The sequence below is a fragment of the Puma concolor genome, chromosome C2, assembly GCF_028749965.1.
Source record: "Puma concolor isolate L17-30 chromosome C2, mPumCon1.1.hap2, whole genome shotgun sequence".
Lineage (NCBI taxonomy): Eukaryota > Metazoa > Chordata > Mammalia > Carnivora > Felidae > Puma > Puma concolor.
In genome coordinates, this window is record NC_141675.1 from 50,190,205 (window position 1) to 50,200,752 (window position 10,548).

The window sequence follows — 10,548 nt, forward strand, 5'->3', positions numbered from 1 at the left end:
AACCCAGCCTCTGTGTGGGTACCGCATCTCCTCTGCCATACAGAAAGGAAATTGAAGTAGTTCATTCCTTTCACCTGCTCCCGAATATAATAAGATGCATATTTCTTATGTTTGAATTGTGCTTTAAAATTTGCACAGTTCTTTGGTAATCCTATTAGGTGCTCTAAATTGTTGAACTGTTAATTAAAATATATATGGAAAGCTGACTATATTAGTATATTTCGTATATTAGTAGTAGTATTAATTAGTATATAAGTATATTTTAAAACAAAAATTAGATGCCGGATAGTGTAAATGGTATAGTAACATTTGTGTAAAAAAATTGTGTGTGTGTGTGTGTGTGAGAGAGAGAGAGAGAGAGAACCATGGAAATCTATGCAAGAAACCTACAACAGTGATTGCCCCTGGAGAGAGGGATTGGGGTAGGAATGGTTGGGAGAACATTTTGCAGTTATGGAAATGTTGTATATCTGCGTTGTTCAGTTTCAAACCTAATAGCCACTTGTGGCTCTTGTGTGCTTGAAATGTAGCTAGTACAACTCAGGAACTGAATTTTTATTTTTTTAAAGTAAGCTCTAAGCCCAACCTGGGGCTCGAATTTATGACCAGAATCTAGAGTCCTCTGATCTTCAGACTAAGCCAGCCAGGGGCCTCAGGAACTGATATATGTGTGTATGTGTGTGTGTATATATATATACACACACACATATATACATATATATACACATAAATACATATATATACGTATACATATATATGTATATATATATATATATTTTTTTTTTTTTTAATGTTTATTTATTTTTGAGAAAGAGACAGAGACAGAGCACAAGTGGGGAACGGGCAGAGAGAAAAGGAGATCCAGAATCTCAAGCAGGCTCCAGGCTCTGAGCTGTCAGCACAGAGCCTGACACGGGCTCGAACTCACGGACTGTGAGATCATGACCTGAGCTGAAGTCAGACACTTAACCGACTGAGCCACCCAGGCGCCCCAGGAACTGAGTTTTTAATTTTATTAATTTTAATTAATTTCAATAGTCACATGTGTCTAGTGGCTACCATATTGGACAGAGCAATATACTGTTAGAATTTTTTTACTTTATGCACATATTATTTTTAGAAGTGAAAATGGAGTATGTTGTACTCCTAACACACATATTATGAGTAGTACCTTCAAGGAATGTATTGCCTCAGTACTGTAGCTAATAGAAAGTAAATTACTGGCTAACACTTAGATCTTACTATGTGTGAGGCACCATTCTAAATACTTCTCATGTATTAGCTCCCTTGATGCTCCCAACAACTTTATAAGATAGACACTATTATTAATACCAGCTTTAAAGAGTAAATATGCAGAGTGATTAAGCCAGTAGCCAAGGTCACCCAGCTAGGAAGTGGTGAGCTGGGCTGTTATGCTGGGATTCAGCTCAGTGAATTGGCTCAGTCTGTGCACGTGACCACAACACTGCTTCCCATAAAGGCAATCAGCTAAAACACATCAATCCCTATACATTTCCAGAGAGGGTGCAATGTACATGGTTTTGGGGGAAATCCAACTAAAAAGATACACTATAGGGGCACCTGGGTGGCTCAGTTGGTTAATTGTAGGACTCTTGATTTCGCCTCAGGTCATGATGTCACAGTTCATGAGTTCCAGTTCCAAGACAGGCTCTGGGCTGACAGCGAGGAGTCTGCTTAGGATTCTCTGTCTCCCTCTCTCTCTGCCCCCTCCCCATCTCTCAAAATAAATAAACATTAAAAAAATATATATGCTATATGCTATAACCAAAAAATATATGCTATAACCAAAATCCTTAATCACTATTTCAAATAAAAACAAAAGTTATGTGTGTTAAGAGATGTTGAATAGCTTTAGTTCAAAAGTAGAAAAACTAAGATTCCTTCATGGGCAATTCTGTTCCCAATTCTTCTTTTGCTGTTTCACTGTCCTGTCTCTACATGCTTTCTGCTCTCTCTCCTGTCCTAGTTGAAGACAGTTCTATCCAACATCCCTACTTTCCAACCTAAAGTCTTCTTTTCTGTAACCCAGATATCAGTCACCTGGGTGTTTCCAAGTCCTCCAGATATCTCAAGGTGTCCCTTTCAATATTTCAGCAGCATCCCACTAATGATTGATGGGAGAATCCTGGCCGCTGCAGGATTTCTGCAGATTGAGAGATTTGCCATTCTCCTGGGGTAGCTTTACCAAGGACTCCTGCTCCTTTTGCTGTTGATGACCTCTCTGGATATGCTGCTTCTATGAGTAGAGAGGTATGCATGAAAGCCACACTTAGATTCATTGCCTGCCCCTCGATTTCCCACAATACCGTGAACACAAAGACAGAGTTTGTAAGACTTTTATTGGAAGTTTTATGTTAACTATGCAGAATGATTATTAAAAAGAAATTAATTGGACATTAATGTGAATGTTCCCAGAACCCAAAGAATTAGAAAAAAATGAATATTTAATGAGGACCCCCTCTCACAAAAACATCTCAGTTTCTAGCATTGATTTCCAGTCAAAGTCAATCATTCCACTGTGTTATGGACTGAATATTTATGTCACTCCAAAATTCATATGTGACATTCTAACCCCTGATGTGATGGTGTTAGAAGGTGAGGTCTTTGGGGGGTAATTAGGTTTAGATAAGGTCTTGAGAGTGGAACCCCTATGATGGGATTTAAGTCCTTATAAAAGAGGAATAAAGACCAGATCTGCATCTCTTCCACCCATGTGAGCACAGAGAGAAGGTGACAGTCTGTAAGCCAGGAAGAGGACTCTCAACAGGGACCCAATCTGCCAGCCCCTTAATCTTGAACTTCCCAGTTGTGGGAAACAAATGTCTGTTTAAGCCACCCAGGTTCTGGTAATTTGTTACAGCAGCCTAAGATGACTAAAACACGTGTGTACCTCAGGACCAGGAGGTGAGCTCACTAACTTCCTTGCCATTGCTACTAATACCTCTTGCCCTCTTACCCTCTTCAGGACTGTCAGGAGTGATGGAGGCTGTCATCTTGTGATCTCTTGGTCGCTTTGTGAGATCATGACCTGAGCTGAAGTCAAGAGTCGGATGCTTAACCCTACTGAGACACCCAGGTGCCCCACGGTCACTCTCTTTTATTCATTGAACACTTTAGCAGCTGACTTAAAGTCTTTCTCTTCATTTCAATCCCTGTTATTATTCTGATCTCTCAAGTCTCATGCCCAGTGACTTTTTCCTCTACCCCAACTCAGCCATCTCTTCCCATGGTTACACTCTGGGCCTTGTCTTCACCAGAAATTGCCACATCTGCAGTCACAGCCCTGACACTGCCCTCTCCCACCACAACCTCCTGTTCTTCTGGCTCACTCGAGAAAATACCCCTTATGGCAATAGCTCTTTGAGCTCAGTAAAATGATCAGTCCATTGAACCACGATGTCCTATTCATCAGCCCCCTCTAGTCTTCAGTTTCCATCTTAACCAGCTTGGACTCTGGTTTAGCAGTATAATCACTGCCTTAAAAATAGCCTCAACTCCAACCCCTCTCTGCCTCCTTTGCACTTGCCCGCCAAAACCCCAGCACTGCATTACACCCAACCTCCACCAAACAGTTGGGAGTCCAATAGGGAGAGATCTTCAGCTTTTTTCAAGAAAAGCTGCAGATCTGGACTTTCATATGAAGTCACCCTGTTTTGAAATTAAAATTGTTGGCAAAACACTGTGGTAGGTAAAGAATTTATCTTGAGGCAGAGACTACAGACTTTTAGTTTGTTACCTCTGCTTGTATGGCTTTCCATTACGCTTCAAGTAATGTCAAAACTGTAGGTTCATGTACAGGTGCTACATAATCGAGGCTCTGCTTCTCTCTCAAGCTCTTCTCTCCTACCCCCTACTTCACTCATTTTACCTCAAGCACACTGAGCACATTGACCTCCCTCTTCTTCACACGGGCCAAGTTCATCCCTCTGCCTTAGAGCTTTTGCATTTACTGCTCACTCTGCCTACAATGCCCTAAGCCTTTCCTTTCACCCTCCAGCCCCTCTTAAGCTGCCCCCTTCCCTCTTATCCTTCAAGTCTCAGTTTAACTATCATAACCAGGGGGCTCCTGGCTGGATAAGTTGGCATGTGACTCTTGATTTCAGGGTTATAGGTTTGAGCCCCACAGTGTGTAGAGATTGCTTAAAAATAAAATCTTAAAAAAATTTTTATTCTTTAGAGGACTAGAGAGAAATGAATGACCAAAAAAGTACAAAACCTCTATTTCTTTTGTCAGAAATTATTAACCTAATAAAATATAAAATGTTCAAAAAAACTGTGAAAGTGTTATTTTGAAATTATTTCACCATTTTTTAAACCCAGAGTTGTTTCTTTATGCTTTTTCAATTATTTCCTGACTTACAGGGTCTGATTTCTACACATAAACCCAATTTTTGCTTTCGCTCACACCTCACAACTGAAATTCTAGATTTAAAATATCTTCTACCCACAGGAGTAATAATGCCTTTTTTTTTAAGGCACCATTTTTTTAAGTTTATTTATTCATTTTGAGAGAGAGAGAGTATGAACAAGTGGGGGAGAGGCAGAAAGAGAGGGAGAGAGAATCCCAAGTAGACTCAGTGTTGTCAGCACAGAGGCCAACGTAGGGCTTGAACTCACAAGCCATGAGATCATGACCTGAGCCTAAATCAAGATTCGGATGCTTAACTGACTGAGCCACCCAGGTGCCCCTATTAGCACTTTAAATTGAACTACTTGGAAAATTTGCCCATTTAAACTAGAAGAAAATATAAAAGGAGACATCTAATCACTCGAGACTGAACTTTTGGTTCTAAAACCCAGACTTTCAAAAAACACAAGTGGGGCACCTGGGTAGCTCAGTCGGTTAAGTGTCCAACTCTTGTTTTCAGCTCAGATCATGATCTCACGGTTTCACGACTTTGAGCCCTAAGTCTGCCCAGAGCATGCTTGGGATTCTGTCTCCCTCTTTCTCTGCCCCTCCCCAACTCGTGTTGTCTCTGTGTCTCTCAAAATAATTAACTTAAACACACACACACACGCACACACACACACGTGTTGGTGAGGATGTGAAAAAGAAGTCCTCACGTACTGTTTGTGGGAATACAAACTGGTGCAGCTACTGTGGAGATTCCTCAAAAAATTGAAAATAGAATTACCATATGATTCAGTAGTTGCACTACCGGGTATTTACCCAAAGTATACAAAAACGCTAATCCAAAAGGAAAAATGCACCCCCATGTTTATTGCAGAATTATTTGCAATAGCCAAATAATGGAAGCAGCCCAAGTGTCCAGTGATAAATGAATGGATAATGAAAAATTGAAATGGAATACTCGGCCACAAAAAAGAACAAAATCCTGCCATGTGCAACAACATGGAGATAGAGAATATAATGGTAAGCAAAGTAAGTCAGAGAAAGACAAGTACTATATGATTTCACTATGTGAAATTTAAGAAACAAAACAAATGAAAAAGAAAAAAAAAGACAAACCAAAAAATAGCTCTTAGCTATGGACAGTAAACAGACGGTTACCAGAAGAGATGGGGGGATGGGTGAAATAGGTGAATAGAATTAAGAGTACAGTTATCTTGATGAGCAATGGTTGATATATGGAAGTGTTGAATCACTATATTGTATACCTGAAAGTAATATAACATTGTTTGTTAACTATACTGGAATTAAAATAAAAATAAAAAATAAAGGGGCACCTGGCTGGCTTAGTAGGAAGTGTGTGCAACTCTTGATCTCAAGGTCATGAGCTTGAACCCCACATTGGTGTAGATTATGTAAATAAATAAATAAAATTTAAAAACTTAAAAATAAAAAATAAAATAGGGGCACCTAGCTGGCTCAGTCATTAGAGCATGCAACCCTTGATTTTAGGATTGTAAGTTCAAGCCCCATGTTGGGTATAGAGATTACTTAAAAATATAAATCTTTAAAAATATAAACAAAGTTTTAAAAATAATAAAAGATAAAATAAAGAATAGTCAATAGGGTAAAAAAAACAATAAAACTTAAAAATAAAACCCATACTTTCATTATCCCAAGCTTCTGAACATATATAACCAAAAAAAATGAATTAAACAGAACACAATTTCAATAATTTCAGACAAAACATGTCTGTCAAGTTAGGTTTATTCACATTGTACTGGAAGTACACAGTTTCTAAAGCAGGAATAGATCTAATTACTACTTATAATAACCACACTGGTTCCCCACATTCCTATTTCACCTGTATGGTGACCAGTGAGAGCCAGACTGATAACAGCTTATCAGACTAAGAGACTAAATATACTAGGGTTTGTGCTGTAGTTGAGGAGGCTCAAAATATGAATCCGGGTGACTATATAGGACAGTTGTATGGAAGACTTCTTATGTCCTTAATATAAACAAATACTCCTGGGAAGGATCCTGGGTTCTTATCCTTTGGAATGTAAATATGTCTTCAGGGTCAAGACCAGATTTAGAACCCACAGATGTGTCCATGGTCCTAAATCTCATCCCCTGCCTTGAAATGTGCATACCAGAGAAATAAAGATCTCTTGTGTTATGGACTAAATTGTGTTCTCCCAAAATTCATACGTTGAAGCCTTAGCCCACAATGTGATCGTATTTGAAGTCAGGGTCTCTACAGACATAATTAAGGTTAAATGAAGTAATAAGGGAGGAGCCATAATCCAATAGGACTGGTGTCCTTATAAGAGAAACCTGCAATGTGCAGGCAGAGAGGAAGGTCATGTAAAGATAGAGCAAGAAAGCAGCAGGCAGTCTCTAAACCAAGGAGATGGGCCTCAGGAGAAACCAAACCTTCTGCCACCTTGATCTTGGACCTTGCCACCTTGATCATCCTCCAGAATTGTGAGAAAAATTAATTTTGGTTATTTAATAAGCCCCCTAGTCTGTAGTATTTTGTTATGGTGGCCCTTAGCAGACTACTACATTCTGGATGTTTCTCACTATTTATTCATTCACAATTTAGCCTCAAAGGCTTCTTTCAGCACAGGTCCCAAGTTGCAGTAAAATTTGCTTAGAAAGTTCTAACTGAAGAAATAAAATATCTTCTCTACCATCCCAAACTATTTTTTAATTTCAATAAATTCTTCAAAATTGTAGCTACTAAAGAAGCCAATATCCAATAACAAATGTTTAAAAAACAAGATATTTTATAATGAAGTTTCCCAGCGAAATTCCCTATAATCCCAAACTATCCATATAGTGTTGTACCTCCACGGGTTCTCCATTTTACCCAAGTTACTAATGGAAGATAAAATAATTCAGGCTGGCTTCATCCAAAAAAAAAAAAAAAGGTTTGGTGGCAGGTGTACACCTCTTGAAATTACCTTGCTTTTAATTACATAATTTTAATCTGGTATAATTTTAACATTAATGATTTTCAGGTAAATTTGGCTATTACTTAATAAAAATGAAAACAAGAATATTTCATTAATGTTTTATTTTTTAGAGATCAACTGTGAAACAATTATTTTGAGCACTTAATCCTTTATGTAAAAATCTGGAGAATTTATTTCAAATATACTTCAAATATTTAAACATTGCATAAATATTTAATAAATATTTATTATTATACATTTGAAAATAAATTAACCAAATAAACATTTCACATATACTAAAACACTTAAATAATGCTAAACTATAAAAACTAATGTTAGATCTTCTAAAAATAACAATAGAAATGATTTTGTGCTGTGCATTAATTCACAACTGTACATGGGTGCAATTATTTCATAAAGACCCCAACAATGACCACTTTCAACACTGAGTATGTTTTCAGTTTTACACTAATTCTTGCAAAGGCAATATCTGAGGAACAATAGATATCGAGTCACTGATATAACTTGACAGTGGTAATCTTATCAATTTATCAAATATGCCAAACTAACTTCTTAAAATATCAAATTTTGTCCCAATTTTATATTTTCCTAGTTTTATAGATGCATGTGATAAAAATTTCAATTTCATTAACTATAAGGCTATAAAAAGTTTTCCCAACATATAAGGTCATTTTGATGAAAATAAGAATAGGCTTTAATAATTTAAATTTATTTTATAATAGTGACTGATTAATTGTAATTGACTAGGGTACTAGATCTGAGAGACTTATGATAATTCCCTAAAAATTATACCAGTACCTTGTTCATTTCAGTCATTTTATTGGTTACTCTTCACACAAAATTGTTATAAAAAATTATGTCTTATAGTGCCAATAAAAAACTAGTAAAATGTAGCAACCTTTTTCTCAATGCTTCAAGACTTCATATATCATGCAAAGTAATATTGCTAATATTTTAATATAACCTTTAAAATTACGTACTTGGTAAAATTCTTTAAGGAGAAATTAATCATAAAATTTTCATTTTACTACATAAAAGTATTGCTTTCTGTAAAATGTTCACCACCCCACAATAAACAAAATCAAAAACTAAAACCTCCTTAAAAGCAAACTTTATAATCTGACAAATAAAAATGTTTCTAGGGGCGCCTGGGTGGCGCAGTCGGTTAAGCGTCTGACTTCAGCCAGGTCACGATCTCACCGTCTGTGAGTTCGAGCCCCGCGTCAGGCTCTGGGCTGATGGCTCAGAGCCTGGAGCCTGTTTCCAATTCTGTGTCTCCCTCTCTCTCTGCCCCTCCCCTGTTCATGCTCTGTCTCTCTCTGTCTTAAAAATAAATAAACGTTGAAAAAAAAAAATTTAAAAAAAAAAAAATGTTTCTATTCACATAAGGAGATGGCATGAGTCCTGGCATGAGTCCTGTACTGTACATTAACTATACTGTCCTGATATAGGACCTGCCTCTACCAAAACAGAATTCCAGGAAAAAACATAAACTCTCCAGGCCCATTTACCTTGCTCACAATTTAAAGGAGTAAAATGAAGATTCTAATAGCAGTTTTGACAGGTAGGAAAGGGAAAGCACCTACTCCCAAATTAAATAGTGGCTGCATTAAAAATTTGGCACTGTCGGGGCACCTGGGTGGCTCAGTCGGTTAAGCATCCGACTTCGGCTCAGGTCACGATCTCACAGTTTGTGGGTTCAAGCCCCGCATCGGGCTCTGTGCTGACAGCGCAGAGCCTAGAGCTTGCTTCGGATTCTGTTTCCTTCTCTCTGCCCCTCCCCAACTTGTGCTCTGTCTCTCTCTTTCAAGAATGTAAAAAAAAAAAAAAAAAAAAAAAAAAAATTAAAAAAAAATGGCACTGTCAAATCAGGCAGAGATTAAGCTATAGTGGAAAACAAAAACAAAAGCAAGGTCTATAATTGGTATTTAAAATCTGCTAAGAGAAAAATCAAATAATTATGCCTTGCTATTCACCAAAGACATTGGTTAAAAAGAGTCTCACTAGTACAATGCACTCTATCACCTTTCTTCTGTAATGAAAATATATTTATCCTGGTTAAAATGGAATCATTTTTTAACATTTATTTTCTTTCTCTAATACTAAGGTAAAATACATTTTGGAAATATGCATGGAATGTCCCCAACAAATTGGTTCTGTATTTTTAGCAGAGTCTGTGTTATAGTTTTATTCATTCTTTCAACCACATGAGAAAACATGATCCCTCCAAAATACAAAACACAAGTCTGGTCCTATGTTATATTAAATTATGATTAAATATTATCTCAGCCATTTAATATAAAACAACATACTTTTTGGGTATCTGTTAACAGGGCAAATAGAAATTATCCATAGGAAAAAAAGGTTAAATTACTAGGAAATATCTTTTCTTAGGGTTATATTTACCCTCATATCCCTCCCCTACCAGTAATCCCTTCAAGTTCACTACTACAAATGCAGACATTTTCTAGTTTTCATCATAGATTTTTCTTTTAACATTGTTTTTGGCATGCTTTAAACAATTAGTTTCAAAACTATTATTTCAAATTTATGTTTACAATTCAAAGTCAGTTCACATTCAATAAGGCATAGCTTTTACAATTTTTTGGATCACAGAGCATTTAAGATTTTAACAAGAGCTCTCTTCAGAAAGACAAAAAATTACATATCCAGTTTTGCTAGCAATGCAGGGGTTTCAAGACCCCACTGACACGTGTTTAGGATAAAAATCCTTGTAATAAAGGAATTAAATCAAACAATAGGTTTACAGCTCAAAAGTTTAATGTTAAAAAAACAGACAAATCGGTTTTAGGTGCTGAACAATTTTTTTTATGATTAATCAGGCAAAATTAATTACAAAGGAAGGAAGTTTTGGTTTTAATTTTAGCTAATCTTACCAGATTTATAAGAATATTAGCTAGTAAATATATAATATATTAACTGGAAAAGTTAATGTTCGTACTTGTGGGCAGAGATTACCAGATCTATCAGTAAAGAAAAAGATAGGGAAAAATAGGTAGTATTTTTCTAATACTACCAATTTCACATCAACAGATCCTCAGATTCAAGTAGATCGTTTATAAGATGCCATCAGTGATCAATGTATACAACCTAGTTGCACATAGCTATTAAGAAGTCATTTTTTGGTATGCATTACAAGCATGTACCCAAATAACCAAACAACTATAATCC